Raw genomic sequence first — 24,859 nt, 5'->3', positions numbered from 1 at the left:
ATTCTGATCATTCCAGTGGTGGAATACTGGCCTTTTCAAACAAGAGAAAGCAACGAAGTCGCCACTTAGAACCCGAGATCACCAAAGTGACCATCGAAGGTGTGCCCAACCAGGTGTTTAGCCAAGGCATACAAGCTCACCAACAGTGGGAGAAGATCCGAAAACTGCCAGCGATCAAGTGCATGCCGGAAATCGATGTGGTCGTCAAGGATCTTCAACTCCACAATGTGACGATCGGGGAATACCTGACCACCCAGTACACACTGTGGCTGGACATGCAATCCACAGACGACAATCGGCTGCATGGCAGCGGGCAACGCATCGACAATGGGAACAAAGGGATCACGATCCTAATCTCCAAGTTATAAGATGGAGAGCGACGACCTACTGAAACAAATATGCGACAACGATGCCAACACTGACAAGCGAGAAAGGCTTGTGTCGCTTGTGGTCGGTGACAAAGGCAACTAATACTTCAGTGACAATAATAGTGTAATAATGTAATAAATTGATGACAACCATAGGGTCGGCCATGACTCAAATCTACCATGGCATCGCTTCGTATCTCCTTCCCATTTCGACTGTACATGTGCAAAGACCTTGACGTGGATCCGTTCGTCAGTCACGCTTTGAGCGCAATCAGCTGCCATCTGTACCACAAGGATGGCATGTTCCTGGGTCCGCTGACAGCAGCGATCATCATGGTTAAACATTGCCGATTTAAAGATTTAGGAAGTAATAATAATAATAATACAACATCTTAAAATTCGTCAACCCCAAGAAACAAACGCCCGTGCCCTACGTGATCTACTTAGCTTCTAGGCCCTCATCAAAAACGTTGACAACCACGCAACCAACACGCCGGCCTCCAACCAGAGTTTCACTCGCAAAATGCAAGAACATGAGGCCTGCGGGTTCAGGTACGTGGTGGTCCGATACGACGATTAAACGAATCCTCCCGTGATCTACGGAGGTTTGGACGCAGCCGAAAAGTTTCTCACCTGCCTGCAACGCGAGGTAAAACTCATTAGGAGAAATATGTACAGAATCATCCCCATGTGCATGACACGGGACGACTGGAGAGCTCACGAGAACGCCTCTAACTGCATTAGTTACTAAAATGCGCAAGCGCCGGCAATTTGCAGATAATAAGCAGTATTAACCACATCACTCTCATGTTTAAGATATATATCTCAAATTTTTACACATGTATACATGCTTTGTTATCGGCCTGTCGTGGATACTGACGCATGTCAGTGGGTGATGACGTCAGTATAGGGGTGGCTTGTCCCGGCCCAGCATGCTGTGATTCTCACATAGTGCGGCTGTCGGTACCCACGACAGACAGATAAACTGATCTGTGATATGTGGATACGTGTATATGTTTTTAATGTCAAATATTTTACAATTATGTATTATTAGGTATCGTTGGTGTGTCATAGGCCATACGGCCAAACATTGTTTAAAATGTGTACTTTTTATCGAACTGAAAACCTTTATTATGAATGACTGACTGACTGACTGAGTTTAGTTTTACGCCGCTTTTAGCAATATTCCAGCAATATCACGGCGGGGGACACCAGAAATGGGCTTAACACATTGTGCCCATGTGGGGAATCGAACCCGGGTCTTCGGCGTGACGAGCCAACGCTTTAACCACTAGGCTACCCCACCGCCCCTATTATGAATGAATCTTTGTCATTTATCAAACAAATAGTGACGTTGTGCATTTTTATTATAGATTTCTAAAATAAATGTGATGTTTGTTTCCATGGAAACTATTGGGACTTTGGTAACATTATTTGAAGACGTTTCTCATGGTTGGAATATAGCCGACTTAATAGAAGATAAATATGAGTGCCCTTGTCATATCATGTTTACGACACAACCACCTATATCATGTCAACATTTAGGTCGTTCACATAGTATGGTATCGGCACGAATATAATTTTCTATTTATTACTGAAGTTTTTAATTGAAAAAAACCCGCCATAATCTATTTTCCAACAAAGGCAGGCTCCCCGTCATCGCTGTATTTGGAAGGTGGCTTCTCAGAAGCAACGTGACGTCATAACATTGCCATGATTAAATGTCACCATGACAAAGTGATATTTTACCCGGTGCATATTGTATGAAAACAAATGACCGTCGATATGTTTGTCCTCGTAGGTTATAAGCATTGTTATTATCATACTTTGAGGATAATGTCACCCTTTGATTTGTTTCTTGTATTTTGCGCAGGGAAACTAATGGTTTCCTTGGTACCTATAACAATTAAGTTGTCGACTTACATTGTGTACCTTATAGTAAGTTTGGCTTTGCATTGATAACGAGCACATATGATCGATTCCTTGAAACAAATGATACAATTCAATAGCATTTCTACATTATATTTTAAATGTATCAATCAAATACAACAAATGGATAGACAGATTGACTGCAAGAATAACCAGGCGCCAGCGATTCATGATATCCTCAGCAAATGTAATATACAATTCCCTGTCATCCAGTGTATCCATTACCAAATCATGATCTGTAGGAAAGCCTGTGAAGTTATTCTATCACTTCCCTAATTCACAGAGATGGGTTGGAATAGAGCAAAGGTTCACAACCCTTGTTGATATCTTTGGATTCCCTTCCTGAAGCCTGGCTTGCACTTATTACATGCTCATGTCAAACAAAATGTCGAGACTTGCGCTGAAAAAGCATGAGATCAAACCTTCTTTGACTGCTACGCGTGGCTGCACGAGGTCTGGTGATGACGAAAGTTGTTTCAATGACAATTCTGATGTGTAGTAAAGTTTACTGATGAAGTGTCATGAATCAAAGCCAAGTCACATTTGTATGTTTCAGCATCTATATTGTGTTGAGGGGTGTTTGTTCAAGTTTCATTGATTATACGTATCGTTTTCATCCGAAATGATTACAAAATAGAAATATTCATGAAATATATATGTTGTTGTGTATTGGTATAATTTTGAATTCTATTTGTTACTCCACAGTCGCAATACCGTCAATCCGCACAAAGCAGCTATTTTGGAGGCCATTTTGTTTTTCAATTTTAAGGAACATAAACAAGTCTTTTAAGTTGTTATCCTATTTTTTCGTGATCAGCACCCTTTAAATGTATAAAAAAATCGGGTTTAAAAAAATTAGAAAATAGATATATAGTCACAGGTGATGACATACCGTGCACACCCACCATTACTTGCAGTGATTATCGCGGCAATTTTGTTTTTCAATTTTGAGGGTCCAGAAAACATTTTTCAGCTTGGAATCCTTTTTATTCATGATCAGCACTCTTTAAATGTCTTAAAACATCATCTAAACTAATTAACAACTAAAACGTTTTGTTAACTCATTCCTAATAATATCTGAAAATTTGAATGAAATACATTTAAAAAATAGTTTTGGAATGAAGAATGTTTTTAACCAAATCCAATTTAATTATTGTTTTTAATTAAAGGCAGTTCTTTCTATACCTTGTGGTGACAACAATATTAACATTTTAATTATACAGTGGTAATTTATATTTCACAATACATGTATACCAATGTAAGCATTCAGTATTTTTTCACCAAAAAGGTGATTTGGTGGCCATTTTGCTTTTCAATTTTGACCTTGATAAACAATTTTTTCAGTTGGTATCCTATTTATTCGTGATCAGCACCCTTTAAATGTAAAACAGAGTCTGGAAAATTGGTTAAGTTCAGTTAAAAGTATTTGTCTTTCAACAATTTAATTTTTAAAGTTGGCAAGTTTGTTTTGGACGTTAGTTTATAAACCAGCTCACTCACTCAGTCACTTATACATATCAGTGCTGGTAGTTGTCTGATTGATAGTCATACAAGGATGTCAGTTGGATTTTTTCACTAAGACATGTTTCCTAAGTGAAACATACAATATTCATTTTTGTATCGCTCCTTAAAGATGTTAAAGCACCCCTATTGTTCGGGTAAACGGAAGATAACATATGACAAGCTACTTGCATTGCCTTCAAATATTTTGCAGCTGTTGCAGGTCCAGGGCGATACAAGATGGAAGAGCTTTTGTGACAGAATAGCATTATTCTGAATCATATTATTTGGTCCTAAGAATGAGTGCCACCTAACTTCACCTAACCATGATGTAAAAAAGTCAATGTATATTTTCCTTCAACTGTGAACGTACACTTCCAGATATATGGTCGTATTTTCAGCCCGATATATATTACTTCACGGGATGCTCTGAGGGAGATCTAGAATAGTATCAATGATCAAAAAGGATTTTGCAACAAAGCACGCCTCGACATTTCTATTGGGAAGTCAATGTCAGTTCAAAGGTTTACCATTCCTGTTCTTTTAAAAACTTTAGATAGTTGTCATGTTGCATATATTATGATACACATAAAGAGCATTCATTGTTCATGCAATTACCTCTATAAGATATGACTGTGTGTTGAATGAGTCATCTGAACCGTCATGTTGTATGTTTTCAGGACTGAGCCTCAATATCAGCAACATAACTATTAAAAATGGAATTCTATCAAGACAGTCCCCAGCTTTTCCATGACATATTATTTGTATCAAACCGGATGTCGATCACTTAGAATCGTGATTTCGTATAAAGTCTTTAGGTAGTTGTCATGTTGCATATATTATGATACACATAAAGAGCATTCACTGTTCATGCAATTACCTCTTTAAGATATGACTGTTTTGAATAAGTCATCTGAACTGTCATGTTGTGTGTTTTCAGGACTGAACCTCAACATCGGCAACATGACTATTAAAGAAGAAATTCCATCAAGACAGTCTGCTCAGGAACCGGCAGGTAATATTTTCATGTTTAAAGCACCATATATAAATGTTGACACTTACTTCAAATCTTTAGGAATAGCATTTGATCAAAATGAATTTTGTAAGAAAACACGCCTCGACACCATACTTACTTTCATTGTGAAGTCAAAATACCTCCCCATTCCAAAGTGCCGAGCTTTTCCATAACATATTATCTGCATCAAACCGGATATCGATCACTTAGAATCGTGATTTCGTATAAAATCGTTAGGTAGTTGTCATGTTGCATATATTATGCTACGTATAAAGAGTATTCATTGTTCATGGAATTACCTCTATAAGATATGACTGTGTCTCTATAAGATATGACTGTGTGTTGAGTAAGACACAACATTGATATCGAGCAGCCCATTGATATTAGGCAAGATCATCTTCCATTGGTTGTCGTCGGTATAGACGAGATGGTATAGGATGTTTCGGAGGTACCCCGTGTCTCGACATCGTTTAATTCGCCTAGACCACAATTGAATGCTGCGACCATCACCCATTTGTCGTTGTTGTTACAGGCGAGATTGTATAGAGTGTTGTTTACGAGTCCCCTGGTCTCCACATTGTCTAAATCTCCTAGGTTGCTGACGCCACCACCACCGGCGCCGCGCACTTCGGTGTGTTTGTACACGTTGTTTTTCAGTTGCAAAGCGTACAGTTTGCCTTCGGCTCTGGGTCGTCAAATCCTCGCATGTCCCGAGGTCAGAGATCGCTCGGGTGGCGCATTTTCTAACACAATGCGTTCCAGGCCCCGAAGAGTCCATTGTTGATGTGTAGCGTCACGCTCAGATACCCTTTATGTACGGGTTGTTTTTTTATATCTAAAATGGATATTCTTAATTCTGGGATCATACCATAGTGCAAACTTTTTGTACTGCAGCGATGGGAACAATTCGGTTCTGCCACTGTATGTTTCACTTTTGACCACAACGGCTCTGAGCAGCATGGAAGGCCGTTTGCCTTGAATGTTATCGGTCATGCTAATCAGATCAAGATGCACGCACAGCTTGTGATAGGGAACAAGGTTAGGCAATTTTGGCCCATCACGGTGTCTTGTGGCTGTATGTCATTCGATGTCAGCCCGAGCGTTCTGGCCAGAGGTTGGCCGAGTCTCCAGCTGCTTTTCCCATTGTTCGATAGCACAACCATGCTGTTGGAATCGTTCAGTTTGAGTTCGGCTGAAGATTTTGTCATTGAGCGAGCACATGCTGTAGTAAATGTCGGTCCGCGTGTGTCAACAAAGCTCTTGTTGTTGGTAGTTGTTGTCCATCACGGTAGTACGTGATATTGCAGAGGGGGATTGCGTGCAGCAGTTGAATGGCCTCGCCGCTGCGTATTCCCGATAGTGTCACATACAATATTCAAAAATATATATATGTAAATATAATAATATGCAACATGTTGTTTTATCCCAAAAGTGATCACGTGAGCACAGCTGAGCTCACTGTGGTCGATGCAGAGGATGGTTCCCATTTTGGAGCTCGGTTTATCTGCGTGTTACCGGTTTCCTGTGACAGTGCATGCAGTTCTGGCAGAATCAATTCAACTTCCCAGTGTGGTGCGCAATGACCAGGTGCGGCGTGACTTTGAACGACACTCGTCATGATCCCTTGAGTCCATGTTGTCGTTTCACATGTACTACCAGATCAGGCGCAACCTGAAAGAAATTGGCGCACCGATTCTGCAGGACATTCCATGGAATGTGATAAACAATCCATACGATCGGCGTGTGTACGAACCTGTTTGTGACAATTCAAAATCAATGAGAAAATTGCGGATTGGCTCTAATCATTGTTCATGATATTCCTCTCGTGGATGCCTACAAAAAACAGCTGAAAGAATGGGGTAACGAGACGTTCGCGAAATCTTACGTCACGAGCAAGGATTACCGAGTTTGGAGGTTTCCGCAGGGACCAGTAGAGGATTGGAAAATATTGATGTTGGATACGTCGAAGTGGTTTTCAGATGCGGGTGTCGTCATACCGAATGATTCGAACGTACGTGTTGGCCATCCTCAGCGCGTAGGCGCAAACGCTATCCGACATCATAGGTCGGGTGAGCGCATTCGACGCACAGAAACAGTTTGTGTTGAATGTCGAGAATGCCATCGCATCGCCTGTGGATTTGCTGACGGCCAGGTCTACAGTCGGCTATGTTTTTGGCTTGGGGTTGTACATGGCTCCGAGCGACATGCGACTGAGGATTGATAAAGTGGTGGGATACAATAATGAAATCATCATCGTGTCCAGCTATCAGAAACTAGGCATGAATCCCGACATTAACGTGAGTCACGATGCACCGAGCACTGGTGATGTTGCCGGCAACAACCGTCGTGGCAGTGGCCGACGAAAATCGGCAACATGTCGATCGCAAGATGGCATCGCGGTCTGACTGTGTTTTATTTGGTTAAAAAATCCTCAGCAGCAACGTACACCAGACCGGCCATGGCAACGACGAACACCCACAGGTTTTGACCAAGCCACATGACCATTTTTGACAGCGTGGTTAGCAGCCACGAGACGATGCTGCCCAGGATGCCCGGGAGTGCTTCAGTGGCTTTGCCAGCAGTTTGCGAGTTTTTGAATCCAGTCTCTGATGTCGCCGCCGTGGTGGTGTTGTCGGTGGGCTACTGCTTCCACCGCCGCTGGTACGACCAAGGTCGTTCGGATGAAGCTGAGCACCCTCAAACCACTGGCGATCCCTTCTTTAGATCCTGTTGACCAACATGTTTTCATTCAAGATTCGGTCGATGGTTTCTCACACTCAGCTGATTTGCGATCAGAGCACTTCTCGGTTGGTGGTGGCGGCTTACAGCTGGGACAATTGCTGGTCATCCAGGTTGCACCATCTTTGTTCGATGTGGCGTAGGCTGATCTCGTTGCTGTCATCATCTGCTTGTTTGAGTTTCGTTCTCTTGTAAGCAATCCATTCCTCAAGCATGTTCACTTTGGTTATCAGCTTTCCGCCAGTGGTTTTCAGGGCCTTGTCCAGACGTTTAAGTTCCCTGACGGGCCTGACGGGATATTCAAAACCGGGTACGGGTTCATTCCAGTAAGTGCTCAATAATTTTTTGAGTCTGTGAGATGCATCATGTGCATGTCGTCTCACATGGTGGCACTCGCCACGGCACTGAGCTTGGTGCTCGTCATTCACAGATCTCTGGCGGCCTTCAGCGGAAGTTGTTTGTGTCACGTGCCACCATAATCCTGCAGGTTCAATTCCTCGCAGACGAAGTTGAAGCCATGTTTTCTGAGTTGACAGAGCGAGCGGTCCCCTAGTGTGGACATGCATGAGATCGACTCCCGTATGGGCTTTCACACTCAGCGTGCCCTCGTCATTGATGTCAAGCTTCGAATAGTCACGGTATGAAGTCTCGACGTAATTTTTATTTTGCTTTAAAGCATCGTAATAATCAGCCATGGCCGTCTTTAAGATTTTGTTTCTTAAGGTGTCACCCATGGACGAAGTGTCGTCGGCACCATCATCATCATCATCGGGTGGCAGCATGGATAAATTGTCCAATCCGATATAGTCGTCGCCGTCTTCGGCCATTATTTTATTTTAATATACTAAACATATAATTCTTATATGTATATAACAGTGCAATACGGACAAAAACTAGATCCTTTCCAAAGATTGAGGGAACCGCTTGGAGTCAAAGCCGTCCGTCAATCCCTGACGATCACGAACAATCCGAGCACGCTCAATCAAAACCAAACGCTGCTGGTTCGATTCCCCAATGTGGGTGTGAACGATGTCATCGTCGCCGGGACGGCTTGCTGGTCTTTTCACATTACTTTGGAGTCAAATGCACAATCATGCGCAACTTTGGTCGAGCCATCATCAAGAGCCATCATTAAGGCGTGCAAGCTCACCAACAGTGGGAGAAGATCCGAAAACTGCCAGCGATCAAGTGCATGCCGGAAATCGATGTGGTCGTCAAGGATCTTCAACTCCACAATGCGACGATCGGGGAATACCTGACCACCCAGTACGCACTGTGGCTGGACATGCAATCCACAGACGACAATCAGCTGCATGGCAGTGGGCAACGCATCGACAATGGGAACAAAGGGATCACGATCCTAATCTCCAAGTTATAAGATGGAGAGCGACGACCTACTGAAACAAATATGCGACAACGATGCCAACACTGACAAGCGAGAAAGGCTTGTGTCGCTTGTGGTCGGTGGCAAAGGCAACTAATACTTCAGTGACAATAATAATGTAATAAATTGACGACAACCATAGGGTCGGACGTGGATCCGTTCGTCAGTCACGCTTTGAGCGCAATCAGCTGCCATCTGTACCACAAGGATGGCATGTTCCTGGGTCCGCTGACAGCAGCAATCATCATGGTTAAACATTGCCGATTTAAAGATTTAGAAAGTAATAATAATAAAACAACATCTTAAAATTCGTCAACCCCAAGAAACAAACGCCCGTGCCCTACGTGATCTACTTAGCTTCTAGGCCCTCATCAAAAACGTTGACAACCACGCCAACAACACGCCGGCCTCCAACCACAGTTTCACTCGCAAAATGCAAGAACATGAGGCCTGCGGGTTCGGGTATGTGGTGGTCCGATACGACAATTAAATGAATCAGCCCGTGATCTACGGAGGTGTGGACGCAGCCGAAAAGTTTCTCACCTGCCTGCAACGCGAGGTAAAACTCATCAGGAGAAATTCGTATAGAATCATCCCCATGTGCACGACACGGGACGACTGGAGAGCTCACGAGAACGCCTCTAACTGCATTAGTTACAAAAATGCACAAGCGCCGGCAATTTGCAGATAATAAGCAGTATCTACCACATCACTCTCATGTTTAAGATATATATCTCAAATTTTTATACATGTATACATGCTTTGTTATCGGCCTGTCGTGGATACTGACGCATGTCAGTGGGTGATGACGTCAGTATAGGGGTGGCTTGTCCCGGCCCAGCATGCTGTGATTCTCACAGTGCGGTGGTCGGTACCCACGACAGACAGATAAACTGATCTGTGATATGTGGATACGTGTATATGTTTTTAATGCCAAATATTTTACAATTATGTATTATTAGGTATCGTTGGTGTGTCATAGGCCATACGGCCAAACATTGTTCAAAATATCAAAATATGTACTTTTTATCGAACTGAAAACCTTTTATTATGAATGAACCTTTGTCATTTATCAAACAAATAGTGAAGTTGTGCATTTTTATTATAGATTTCTAAAATAAATGTGATGTTTGTTTCCATGGAACTATTGGGACTTTGGTAACTTTTATAAGACATTATTTGAAGACGTTTCTCATGGTTGGAATATAGCCGACTTAATAGAAGATAAATATGAGTGCCCTTGTCATATCATGTTTACGACACAACCACCTATATCATGTCAACATTTAGGCCGTTCACATGATATCGGCACGAATATAATTTTCTATTTATTACCGAAGTTTTTAATTGAAAAAAACCCCGCCATAATCTCCTTTCCAACAAAGGCAGGCTTGTTACGACGTAAATTGTAATAAAAACGCAAATTGCAATACTTGCAGCAAATTGTAATAAACTTGACGTAAATTGTAATGAAAACGTAAATTGTAATAAAAATTGACGTAAATTGTAATACGCAAATTGTAATAAAAATTGACGTAAATTGTAATAATTTTCGTTGCGGTAAAATGTAATAAATATTTACGTAAATTGTAATAACAGTTTTAATCACTTGTAAATACGCGGGTGTTTGTTTTTCGTTGCATTTCATACATCAAATAAGCTTGTTAGGGCGATAACTCAAGAAAGAAATGATGGATTTTGTTCAAATTTGGTACCAAGGTATATTGGCGAGATTCACCGACACAAGTGAAATGGAGTGACCTTGAGATAATTTTCAATGTCACAGCAAAAATCTGAGGGTTTTGCGAACATAAAGATTGTTAGCGCGATAACCCAAGAAAGAATTGACAAATCTTAGCTAAATGACGAAAATGATATTCGTCCTGATATATAATCGATATAATCTGTCCTCTGTATCATGTCTTTTCGCCAATATCTTTTGAGGTTTTGATATGTATACATATAAAGTGGGGTGGGGTAGGGGTGGGTTTCTAACGGGTATATCTAACACACTTGCATGCATGTAGAGTCGGAGAGGTGGGTGGGTGTTCTAACGGGTATAACTACGAGGACGTTCAAATAGTAGTCAGCCTCACCTAGAATATGATACAAATGCAGCTGTTTTATGTTTTTATTTTTCTACATATTATCTGTCAGCCTCAAGCAAATTGGTTTTGCTATGTTGCAGCCTCACGATCCCCATTTTGTGAGACTTTGTATCTTGGCTTGGTACTTCCCAAAAACGTAAAATCTGCATAAAATGCATCACAAACTTCAAGAAAAAAAAAAAATATGCTATGTTTGAGATTGGTAGAAGTCGGCTAGAATCAAACGTAGATATTAAACTGCACAAAAAGGCAATTTCAAAACTACAATCGCTTGTTCAAATGACTCCCCATTCCGTTTACTGAAAGAACTCGAGAAAGAAATGATGGATTTTGTTCAAATTTGGTACCAAGGTTTATTGACTGGAGATCGGAGATTTACCGACACCACTTGAATTTAGTGACCTTGAAGTCATTTTAAAGGTCACAGCGAAGGTGTAACAGTTTTGCACATGCCAAGCTTGGTAGCCGCGAACTCAGGAAAGTATTAATAGATTTTGATCCAATTTTATATCAAGGTGTATTGGCGGGATTTCCCCAACACCAATTGATTGGGAAACTTGTGCTCATTTTAAGTTCACAGTGAAAAGTGTTTTGCACATGTCTAACTTTTTAGTGCGAAAATACAAGACAGAATTAATATGTTTTGCTTAAAGGTAGCACCAAGATGCGTTGGGAGAATCGTCTAACGCCAGTCGAATTCAGTGACCTTCGGATTATTTTCAAGGTTACAGCGAGCATTCTTGCGATATCTCCAAACTTTATGGACGGAATTTGTTCGCATTTTGCATCAAGGCATCAGATGACAGTTTCGGTAACGTTTACATAATTTTCAGGGTCAGACAGAGGATAATTGCGACATTCAGATATCGACATGTGGCGGGGGTAATAGCTATGTTTGTGACGCTTTGTGATTATTAATTTTCAAGTTTTTGTTAGCAAATGGTTTCTATAATTTCGTGTTGATTCTACCAGCTGTGAAATTATTCGTGACACGTCTTAAAAAAGCCAGGGATTATTTGTGTATGTTTCGAAAATTAAAGTTAATTGTTTTTCATTATGGAGTTATTTTCGATGTTGACGCAAGGACATATGTTACAAACAATAGCTTTCAATAATTTGATGTTATTTCTATTACATTTTGAAGTTCTTCATAGCATATCCCAAAATAACAGGATATTGTTTGTTTACGCTTTGAAATGTACGTTTCTTTTTATTCATTTTCGAATTATTTTCAATGTTGACGCAATGACATATTTGAAGTTAATTTAATGTTTTAATCATATGTGATTTATTATGATTTATGTTTCGATCATACATTCTTATATTGCGTTGTCATAGTTTAACCTGGTTCGTATTATTTTCTTCATCATATTACTATATATTATTGTATTTTTATGAGAGGGAATTTTAAGTTACATTTGCTAAGAATATCATAAATCGCTGGCGCCTGGTTATTCCTTGCCACATAGCAGTCAATCTGTCTACTCATTTGTTGTAATTGATTGATGCATTTAAAATAAAATGTAGAAATGATATTGAATTGCATCATTTGCTTCAAGGAATCGATCAGATGTGCTCGTTATCAAAGTAAAGTCAAAACTTCTTTCTGTAAGGTATACAGTGGAAGTTGACACCTTAATTGTTATGGGTAGACCAAAGAAATCATTTATTTAGTTTCACCGCTCAAAATACAACAAAGAATTCAACGGGTGGCATTAACCTCAACGAATGATCATAACAATGCTTATAACCTACGAGGGCAAACATATCGGGGATAATTTGTTTTCATGCGATATGCACCGGGTAAAATATCACTTTATCATGGTGACATGACATCATGAACAATGTTATGACGTCACGTTGCTTCTAAGAAACCGCCTTCTAAATACAACGATGGCGGGGAGACTGCCTTTGATGGAAAGTAGATTATCGCGTAATTTCCGCAATTAAAGACTTCGGTAATAAATAAAAAATTATATCGTGACCATAATATGCTTATATCGTGACCTAAATATCGGCATATCCCTTCTCTGGTTCCGAAAATACCAAGATTTAGGCAGTTGTGTTGTAAACTGATATTTATCTTCTATAAAGTCGGCTATATTCAAACCATGAGAAATGTCGTCAAATAATGTCGGATGACAGTTACCAAAGTCCCAATAGTGTCCATATATTTTAGAAATCTATAATAATAGAGCACTACCTCACTACTTTTTTGGATAAATGACAAAGGATTAATCAACCATATTACAAGGTTTTCAGGCTTGAAGGACGAAGCTCATTAAAATCTATTGCCAGCTCCCTTTTAGAGACCGGTAAAAGGGTTGGAAAATGTGGGTTATAAATGCATGAAAGTTTTTATTGTTGTTCATACCCGTTAGGCCTCCCGCCTCTACATGTATTAGAAATATAACCGTTAGAACCACCACCACCACCCCCTCTATGTCTTAAAGTATGCTAGATATAACCGTTAGAACACACCACACCACTTTTCTGCCCATTTATTCAATTGGGCTAAATCATAGTTGAGAGTTGCTTCTATGGATTTTACATATTTTCCCGCAACACCGATTGATGTGTCATCGGCCAACATTATTGTGATATTTTGTAAATTTCCAGGTAAATCATTGATATATACAAGGAACACAAATTAACCAAGGGCAGATCCTTGAGGAACCCCTGCAGTAACATTTGGTTTTTTCATAATGTTCCATTAGCAGAGACACACTGTCGTCTATCAGGGCCCGGTTGTTCAAAACTCGGTTATCTTTTAACCAGCCGTTAAGTACATTTAACCGACTGTTACCTAATAACAGAGGGTTATCTTGTTGTTCAAAACTCTGTTAACTTTTAACAGGCTGTTAACGTGACGTTAAGTTAACACACCTAAGAACCGCTGCTAACTTTTTAACAGTGCGGTTAACTCGCAAATGGCGTTCATGGCTAACACTGCTTTCATGATGCCAGTTCAGCAAAGAAAGGATAGGGTGTATCGTGGACTGGACTTCGATATTGGAAATTATTCTGACGAAGAGTTACATACGAAACTGTATCTATGCACATCATAGGAACTAAACTACATGTTGCACATCATAGGAACTAAAATACATGTTGTACAAGTACATGCATGATGCCTACGTTTCATCTTTTAACACTTGCATCAGTCATGGCGTCACGCAGCACAGAAACTTGACAGTTCCGTGTTAACACATCACATTCCTGTATTGTATCTATTTTTAATTTCCCATTTCTTGCTACTATGCTCTTTCCATGCAAATGGGTGTCTGAAAATTTGAGAAAATGCTACACAGTGTAAAGTCTGAAATTTTCTTTGTTTACATTTCAAACAGGTGTTGTCTTTCGAGCACCCCCAATATCTTTCGTTTCACTTTATCTAGACACTTGGTATTGGTGCCAAAAAGACCAGTTGTAATTAGATTCTAAAATGTATGAGGAATTCAGTAGGGCTGGGACGAGTAGGAAACAATGGAATCGAGTACCCGCATGTACGTACCCGAATCGGAGTCGAGTACCCGGAAAGGTAAGAAATACATTCGGGTCAACTTTCTGAATATTCAATCACGATTTGACAGAGATTATTGTGGAAAACTTGAACAGTTGGTAATAAGACATTAAAACTGACCTCAAGCTACTAGTATTTAATTTACGTCTGTTTAACCAATATAGAGAGTAACACCATTACTTACTTTCCTCGTTATAACAACGAACGTTTTGTTCCTGCTGCTACTGTAACTTAACTACTCACTGCACATGCACAGATAAATTACAGTCATTAAAACTATGCTTCATTAATCGGACAATACCAATGATGTAAAAACCCGTGAATTTCCGGGTTAGAATATGGATCTTCAGTAACTCATGCTTGTCGTAAGAGGCGACTAACGGGATCGGTTGGTCAGACTCGCTGACTTGGTTGACATATGTCATCGGTTTCCAATTGTGCACATCGATGCTCATGTTGTTGATCACTGGATTGTCTGGTCCAGACTCGATTATTTACAGACCGCCGCCATATAGCTGGAATATTGCTGAGTGCGGCGTAAAACTAAACTCACTCACTCACTCAATGATGTAAATGTGTGTTAAGTCAAAAAATGAAAAAGACAAGCTATTGTCTGCCCTTGTCATTACAGAGCTCTCTCCCTTACCGGATACTCGATTCCTAAAAATAGGACTCGATTCCAGCTGTACCCGACCCGGATTCGAGTACCCGTCCCAGCCTTAGAATGCAGTGATTCATTTGTCGCCGCTGAATAAGAAATATAAGTGATGTAATTGGCGTTTCAATACCGGCCTTCGCGAAACGTGATTTTGTAAACACTATCCAATAGGGCGCAAAGTGCACTTGGGCGTTCGTGTGAGTGTATTTATGAAAACATCTGAACACGATTCCAGGTTTATCGGCAACGTTTCAGAATTATTAGTGATTTTATGAAAAACTGATATCATTGTTAATTAATATGCTATTTTTGAAAGTCTATACTCCAAGTAATTATCCGATTTTGTTTTCATATGTCCGTCTGGCATCCCTTCCAATAGATGGATTTTAATTATATTTTTCCTAATCATTTCAGCAATAGGCCTAATTTCTTTTTCATTCTTCGAATGTTTTAATTGCCGCAAATCATCTTTTAAAAATGCTATATAAATTGACGAAAACTTAGTTAGCATACACATTGCTCTCGCAACTGATGTGTAGGAAAAGAAACAAAACATTATTATGTATCTATTTCTGTTGTGAGTGATATGCAGGCCTACCGTAGTCACTTTGATTAAATGTTATATTTGAATATCGAAACCTTTTTGTCACAGCGAACACAACACTATCTCTTGTCATATTACACGATAATATTTGGAATTTTTAACTTATTTTATAACAATATCTGAATGCTAATGTTATACACTGATAGGTTCATATAAGGAATACACTGGCACAATAGTATTTCTCTGCCGAATCGTTGCAGCTTTCTATAATACACTTATGAAATATAATACATGTTTTCCGTCCTTGAAGACATTGTAAAGAACTATCTATGCATTAAATGGAGGTTCACCTGATTAATGGGTATCGAGGAAATTATGTTCATCTACTACAGCGTTCTATAATACACTTATGAAATAAACTCTCCCAAAAAAGAAACGCATCAAGAAAATAGCAAATTCATGTAGCAATGAATTAAAACGTGATTCATTTTACAAAAGGTTTTGCTCTGTTTATGAGTCCTATGGTGTATATGGTTTGAAACATCACAACAAAACGCACCATCCGTAAAATGCCCGTATTTAACAGCATGATTTTCAATTTAGGCGTGTAGTGTCACAGAATACACAATTCACATGCAATGCACGTGAAAGTTGGGGATCAGATAGTCTCAATGATGGGTATAAAAGGTTATCGCTGTCTGTCGATTATTCATTGTATTTAGCATATTGTTGACGAACGCAACATGTCACGTCTAAGTGAAGCCAACCGTCATATCGCCATTGGTGCTTGAAGCTGGCCAGTCTCAACGTGAACAGGTTTGCGTGCCAGAAGACCGTATTTGGGCCCTGTGCTTCAACAACAACATCGTCGACATCGAGTTCAATGGTGCACCAACGTTCAGGCCTGGAACCTACCGAATTGGCGTAGAATCTGGTTCAGTGATGAATCACGATTTCTTTTTGGAACCACACGATGGAAGAATGCGGGTGTACAGACGTCGACCTGGACGTTTCGCCGAGGCATGCGTTCCCCAGGTGGACAGATTCGGCCGGGGCAGTGTTATGATATGGGGTGAGATCACCTGCCGTAGGAGAAGTGATTTGGTGATGATCCAGGGCAATCTGACAGCTCAACGGTACTGTGACGAAATCCTACGCCCACACCTCCTTCCAATCATTGATCGCCAGAGGGAGTTGTTTCAACAGGACAATGCCAGGCCCCACACAGCACGTCACACTAGAGACTTCCTCCAGAACCACAACATCAATGTGCTCCCCTGGCCCTCAAGATCACCGGACTTAAACCCGATCGAACATCTGTGGGATGCCCTTGACAGACGGGTGCGACGCCGTAACCCTCAGCCCCGGACACTTCAGCAACTCGCACAGGCACTACAGGCAGAGTGGGCTGCGATTGGGCAACACGAAATTCTGAGACTGATTCGTTCGATGCCAAGGCAATGCCGTGCAGTTCTGGATGCCCACGGTGGTCACACGAGGTATTGACTTCAGCGCCACCACACGTCTCCATGTGACACTCAAACTGACTTCCCTCGAGTTGGTGCCAAAGACGGATAAGTCTGCATTCCCAGTGTGCAATTTCGCTATATTTCATTGAATCATAAAGCCTACAAGATTTTTCAAAATAAACATAAAAATACAGTTGAAATTCCTATATGCGTTTATTTTTTTGGGAGAGTATATAATACATGTTTTCCGATCGTGAAGTCATTAAAAAGAATTATGCATTTTCTGCAGTCACTTGTGAATTGAACTAAATGAAGGTCCATCTGATTAATGAGTATCGAGGAAATTATGTTCATCTATAAATTAGACGCAGCTTCATGTTTTTCATTACTTGCACGTGGTGCTAGTAACATTAAGTTTCTATTGGCATTGAATGCATATTTCAGATAAAAGCTAATGGTATTATAGTCACAACATCTATATTGTTTGATGTTAAAAGATTTGGCAATGTGTGTTCATACATTACACTTTTTTGACAGACTTGGCAAATAATTAATAAATTATATTGATAGCATCTTCACGACTTGGCCATACAGTCATGACAATTTAAGGAGTGAAAAGCGAGCGATAGGTCTTGTGGGAATTCAAAGATTCATTAAGACTGTAGCCGTCTAAGCTTAACTCTGTGTGTAATATTTATACATTTTCTATCCACGGACAACACATGCTTTCTAATATTAATATTATTTCCATGGATTCATCATATTTTATCTATAGCTGTGCTATAGTTTTTCATTAAAATTTCTTTTCTGTTGTTGGAATTGAAGTAGGTCCCATTCAGAGCTGGGATCATTTGTCTTTGAAATATAAATTATGCAAACGGCTGGAACCTTGTGTTACAATCCAAAACGTTCGTAGCGCTACAGCTTTCGCATGCCTTTGATAAACTATAGAGTTGTCCTCAACCACTGACTGGATTACATTCTCTTCGTCAGCAGAGAAATTTCGACTTCTCTTTCTCCTTGGGGTGCAGGCGACATTTTGCGTTTTCATTTTTGGTAAACCGGAAGTAAACAGAAAACGGAACTATGGGATATATGGAATCTAACCAGTGACGTTAGCCACACTGTTAAACTTTGACGGCGACGTTAGCTAACGGCATGCCTAACCATGTTTTGAACAACGCATATTTAACGTTCGGTTACCTAACGGCCGGTTAAAGATTTAACCGGCCGTTAGGAGTTAACCGGCGGTTAAGATAACCGAGTTTTGAACAACCGGGCCCAGATAGATAGTTAGTTAACCAACTAAGTACGTTTCCACGAACACCATCATTTTCTAATTTGTGCAATAAACCTTTATGCCATGCCCTGAACAAAGCTTTTGAAATATCACAAAACAGCATACAGTAAAGGTGATGATTATCTAGGACTGAGCATATATTATGATAAATGCCTATGTTGAGATATAGTAGAATGACTAGCAGTAAAACCTGACTGGAATTTACTTAAAATGTTATGTTCATGGAAATGGTCGTGCACATGCTTTACCATTATTCTTTCAAGGATTTTCCAAAGGATAGGTATTAAACTAATAGGTCTGTAATTAGTTGGGAGGGATGCATTTCCTTCTTTCAAAATAGGAGTAACATTACCCGTTTTAGACATTGTAGGAAATACAGTCACTCAGTGATATATTATACAACAAACAAAGAGGTTCAGCTATAGATGTACAAATTCGTTTTAACACTCTCGTGTTAATGCCATCAGGTCCACTAGATTTGTTTGCTGGTAAGGTCTTATCAGATACCTCCTTTTCGGTTACAATGACATTTGTTATACTGTTAACACAGCGATGGCTAACAGGTGGCAAAGTCTTGCCGCCATCAGTAACATTTGAAACAGATACAAAATATTCATTTAATGTTTGAGCTTTATCCAAATCTGTAAAAACTGAAGGTATCCCAGAATCATCAGTGACAAGAAGGGGAATGGGTCCCGATGAAGTAGTAACCACCTGATTGAGTAGACTGAGGTGATAAATAGTTATCAAAAATAGATTAAAAGTTTCCTTGGCTATTCTTTTCAGATTATTTACTTTATTCCTTTGCTTTTTGTATTTAAATAGCTCAGAAGTATTCAGAGATCGAAATGCTTTTTTCCTTAGACGTTCTCATTTCTTTTTAGTATGTTACGATGGGCGTTGAAAAAGTAGTCAAACTAACTATATTCTCGATGTCCAATGTTTGAAAAAAAGCATCCATTTTATTTTGAAGGAATCATTAGCAAAGTCATATCCATGATTGCATGTGGGTAATGTGGTTAGCGAGATATTAGTTATCACAACATTGGGGTATTATGTTTCTTGCAAATTTGCAGAAAAATGGAAAACGATCTCCCATTTGGTATCTAGTAATAGTAATAGTCCGCTTATATGGCGCTCACATCAAGGCACATTGCCTGCTCACGGCGCTACGTACATTACTATCCCCGATCATAGGACACTATCGTAGTTTCCGATACTTTTTAAACTCCCTGGGGACTGTACAGCCATGCTGCCTGTTAGGCGCAATGAACTAAACACTCACATTGCCAGCACATACTCACGGGTACCCATTTTACAGCTGGGTGAACTGAGACAGTGTAGATCTAAGTATCTTGTCCAAGGATACTACGCAAATGTGCCCATCTCGGGAACCGAACCTCGGCGCCTCCTCGAAACAGGGCTTTCAGCGTGATAGGCAGACGCCTTACAACTGCACTATTGCGCTATCTCTTGGATAATGGTATACCCTCAGATAGTATCATATAAAATATGTTCAGCATAGTATTGGATGAATTCCCGTCATCATCAACATTCAAAGATTTGGATTGCTTGATTTACATTTAGACGGGGACTGTATTTTTAGGACACCCTCATTCTAAATTTTCAAAAACATTGTGTCCAGATATACAACATATTGAGAGCTGACACTTGTGTGACCATTCAGTATTTAGTTTGAACCCTTGACACCATGTATGAATAGTGAAAACTTTAGGATGAGTTATATCCTTATGATGACGTCAACTGAAAGGGGGTGAGTAGTGTCTCCAAAACAACCCCTTTCAGAAAACATGAAGGGGGAGTCACTTGAACAAGCGATTATAGTTTAAAGTTGCTTTTATGTGCAGTTTAATATCTAAGTTTGACTTTTACCAACATACAACATGTATTTTGCATATTTTGTTTCAATTGGTGTAGGGGGATTCCCGCCAATACACCTTGATATAAAATTGGATCAAAATCTATTAATTCTTTCCTAAGTTCGCGGCTACCAAGCTTGGCATGTGCAAAACTGTTACACCTTCGCTGTGACCTTTAAAATGACCTCAATGTCACTAAATTCAAGTGGTGTCGGTAAATCTCGTCAATAAACCTTGGTACCAAATTTGAACAAAATCCATCATTTCTTTCTCGAGTTCTTCAGTAAACCGAAGGGGGAGTCATTTGAACAAGCGATTGTAGTTTCAAATTGCCTTTTTTGTGCAGTGTAATATCTACGTTTGATTCTAGCCGACCTCTACAAATCTCAAACATACAAAAATGTTTCTTGCATATTTTGTTTCCTGAAGTTTAATTTGTGATGCATGTCATTGCTAGTCAGCTAGGCTGTTCCATTTGTCCGAACCACAACATACGGAGACAGATCATTTAGCAGACCGGGTGCTGTACTCTGGAATTGATTACTTGAAAATGTCAGAAAATCGGAAAATATCAACAGTTTCCGATCTTATCTCAAAACCACCCTCTTCAAAGGAGCATTCGACTAAGTGCACATGAGCAGGACTCTGGATATGTAGCGCTATACAAATGTCTAATTTGATTTGATTTGATTTGATACACCCGTTATAAACCCACCCCCACCCCACTTTATATTTATACATATCAAAACCTCAAAAGATATTTGCGAAAAGACATGATACAGAGGACAGTAAGAGATTTTATATCGATTATATATCAGGACGAATATCATTTTCGTCATTTAGCTAAGATTTGTCAATTCTTTCTTGGGTATGGCGCTAACAATCTTCATATTGGCAAAACCCTCAGATTTTTGCTGTGACATTGAAAATTATCTCAAGGTCACTCCATTTCACTTGTGTCGGTGAATCTCGCCAATATACCTTGGTACCAAATTTGAACAAAATCCATCATTTCTTTCTTGAGGGAAATGCCACCTGCGAGCGATTCAACAGAACGCTGCACAACTTACTTAGAACCTTATCCTCAGAAAAGAAGAACCATTGGCCCGAACAACTGCCAGAACTCATTAATGCCTATAATTCAACTCCCCATGCTACTACTGGATATGCTCCCCACTACCTGTTCTTTGGGAGAGAACCTAGGGTTCCCATCGACATGTTAATTGGTGCAAGTGATGGAGTGCAAGAAGAGTGGACAGCAGAACATTATCAAAAACTACAAGATGTTTATCGCCTGGTATCCGAGAGGACAGAATGTGAAGCTCTAAAGAGAAGAACCCGGATCAACAAAGACGCCAGGGACAAAGAACTCAGCATAGGTGCAAGAGTCTTTCTCAGGAATCACCCCCCCAGGCCGAAATAAAATCCAGGATGTATGGCGCCCTACACCATACAGAGTAGTGGAAAAGAAACCATTTAACGAGTATGTCATTCAGCCACTACAAGGAGATGAACATACTAAAACAGTTCACAGGAAAGAGTTGCTTGATTCACGTACCCTAGTGGATGACATCCACAGTGAACCTGAACAGGAAGAAAGGTTGCCAGATAATCTACCTGAGGAGATGGAACTGATCAATGAAGACAATGACGATTTTGGAAATGACTATGATTTCGTTATCGTTAGTGAAATCCCTGGCGTGGAAACAGTAGAAGCTGGGACCAAGGGCGGGAACATGCCACAGGAGACAGATGCTGCAGAGTCTGTCGGTCCGGATGAAGCTTCAGGAGCTGAAATTCTCAGAGAAGAAGACACGCCAGTGGAACTACCCGGAGATAGGTCAGAGGGGACTGGTTCATGCGAAGCAGGGGAGCCAGAGGCTGTTACGCCACCACGGAGATCAACAAGGAGCACAGCTGGAAAACATCCTAACCCTCTTAATCTACCAAGATCAACTCTCCAACAAGAAACAACTAATACCACAATGATGCAGCTGGATCCATCTGTGATTGCTGACATCACTAAGACACAGTTACTACTGGTTCAACTGCTTTCAAAGTCCGTCCAGAAGTGATGAAAGGTGCACTTTCATTCTTTGAACAGTATTTACCAAAACAGTATTCGATTTTTGGTGCTCATAATTTACATTTATGGTCTGATTTTTCAATGTGTATGATATATAAGACTTCTTTATGGTTAGAGTTATATCTACCATGTTTCTGTATTGCATTTGGTCCAGTTAGCGAGGATAAGTACCGCGATGTCCTCAAGTAATATATTGTATGACATGATAGTTACATTGTGGTATTCAGTGTCTAGTTGCCAGGAGTCAACTAGGAAGCAGGGGAGTGTAAAGTGCCATCAGTCACACGTCTTTACTCACATTATCTTCGACAAACTCCGTCAGGGCTCGGAAAACTTTGTAAACATTACTGATTAAGAGGTTATTTCTTATGTCACCTCTCCTATATTTTCACATCTGTACTTGAGGTCTGTGCTTAAGATCCCTTTTAATTTCTACACATTCACAAAAGAATAATAACAGCTGTAAGTAATTACTTTGAGCTTACCCAAAATGCTCCTCTTATCGCTTCATCTCGCGCCCAAGGCAGGCCATTTGTTTAGCCAGCCAGCCGAGCAGCACGTTGTTTGACCACAGAGCATTGTTTTGTCCAGTTCTAATGAGCCAACCATTTAACCAGTAAGTACACTCCCTTCGCTTATCAATTGTGTTGTTATGCTATAACAGTGTATTTGTCTGTGATACAGCCACTGGCAAAGTTTACTTGATCAGAAAGTTGATTGTTTTAGTAATTGTGATTATCTCGTAGCCATCCATGTATAACTCGTTATGGGGAAAATGTTTCATTTTTTAAATGTGCTGTCATCAATGTTTATAGAGTAGAATTGTAACTTGAAAGCATGTTTTTGCTCAATGGTTGTGTGGGAACGAATAGTGTATAAAATGTTGTTTGTATTAAGTGATCCACTAATTAGTGACAATTTTAGGTTGTACTGTTATTTTATTTGTCACTCCCCGTAAGCAGTTATCTCCCTTGCTCACTGCCATTCTACAGTTTCCGTGAACCGTAATTATTCACTCCAACTCCATTGTTTTGATTTGTTCCAACTTGTTAGTTTCAAAACCGCGTGTTAACGGGAGCACTTAGATTAGCCTCGAGTGTGATAATGTTTGTAGAAAAGTATGCAATTCATCATTATGATCGCCACGATGTGTTTGCCTGAAATTGTCAGTTTACTCATTGTATTGTAGTCGCATCCCACCAGGCAAGGAAGCCCCGTCCGGTTGTGGACAGATGTATCCAAGGTAGTTGGGGGTGAGTTTATATATCTACCTCAACTGGAAAACGGTGTAAAGTTTCATTTATTTTTCATGTTAGTTATTGTATGTTATTAGTTAGATTAACTTGTGTAAAACTATTAAATAAGAGGTGACATACCCACTGGGTCTGGTATTTTTGCTGGAAGTTATGCAAGTGCTATTGGTACAGTTGACTTTGTATGTAAAAGATGCTTTCTTCCATGTGAATGTTTATATTGTACTTTTATGCACTGTGCTTATCTAAAATTCTATGGGATTACGATGGACATGTTTCATCTGTGACAGGCCATCCATGATGTTACCATGTATATTGAATGTTTTGTTTTATTGTTTAGGTCTATCGTCTTCAGTACAATAAAATACGGACCCAGAGAACGACTCTGTTCTGATTTTTACATACACATCACATTCAGTGTCTCAATTAAACTTGTGCTGTTCAGTCGTCTGTTGTTCGTCTCGTCCTAGCATCACATTGTTACTGTCCCTAACCTGCACTCATGCTAGGCCAGTATAACACACCTCGTGCGCTACTCAAACATTTATCCTTGTTCAGTCTCAAGTTTACTTTCTCACATCTCTGTAGAACTTTTTCCAGCCTTCTATCATGTTCTGCAGTATCTCTTCCCCATATCAGACGGCCTCCGTGGTGTAGTGGTTAGAGCGTCCGCCCGGAGACCGCGGGTTCGATCCCCGACCGCATCATACCAAAAGACGTTAAAATATGGTACCTGTTGGTCCCTGCCTGGCGCTCGGCAATAATGGGTACAACAAGGACTGGTCGGCTCGGAGTCAGTATAATGTGTCTGAGTGGGGTATTCATGCTTCACTGCGGCATGGTATCTCAGTGGGCTAGCACTATAAAGCCAGTTTAAGTTTGGGCTAGTACAAGCAGCTGCACATACACATACACACGCATGCACGTCGTCATGAGCGAAATATTCTCAAGCACAACGTAAAACCCAATTTCACCTCACCTCACCTCTTCCCCATATCAGTAGGTAATCTGCAATAACCTCACATCCTTCAATATCTTCAAAGATCTGGGTCAGAGTTCTCTGAAAGATTTCTGGTGCAGAGCATATCCCAAATGGTAATTGT

The 24,859-nt window shown here is 40.2% G+C and overlaps 2 long non-coding RNA genes across 2 annotated transcripts in view; both read left to right on the top strand.

The window, feature by feature from the left end:
• Positions 1–22,010, top strand: part of LOC124273069 — a 49,692-nt gene extending 27,682 nt beyond the window's left edge. The window contains exons 2-4 of the long non-coding RNA XR_006897535.1: positions 4,738–4,812; positions 11,006–11,008; positions 21,997–22,010. This is a non-coding gene — a long non-coding RNA (uncharacterized LOC124273069). The remainder of the gene's footprint in view (positions 1–4,737; positions 4,813–11,005; positions 11,009–21,996) is intronic.
• Positions 22,011–23,692: 1,682 nt separating this feature from the next.
• LOC124273043 lies at positions 23,693–24,133 on the top strand. Its single transcript, XR_006897526.1, has 2 exons — positions 23,693–23,756; positions 24,097–24,133. It is a non-coding gene; the product is annotated as an uncharacterized LOC124273043 (long non-coding RNA).
• The last annotated feature ends 726 nt before the right edge of the window (positions 24,134–24,859 follow it).

The sequence above is a fragment of the Haliotis rubra genome, unplaced genomic scaffold (assembly GCF_003918875.1).
Source record: "Haliotis rubra isolate DU_JTF1 unplaced genomic scaffold, ASM391887v1 Scf176, whole genome shotgun sequence".
NCBI classification, from domain to species: Eukaryota; Metazoa; Mollusca; class Gastropoda; order Lepetellida; family Haliotidae; genus Haliotis; species Haliotis rubra.
The sequence above is the reverse complement of the archived record's forward strand: the minus strand, read 5'-3'. Positions and strand labels throughout refer to the sequence as shown.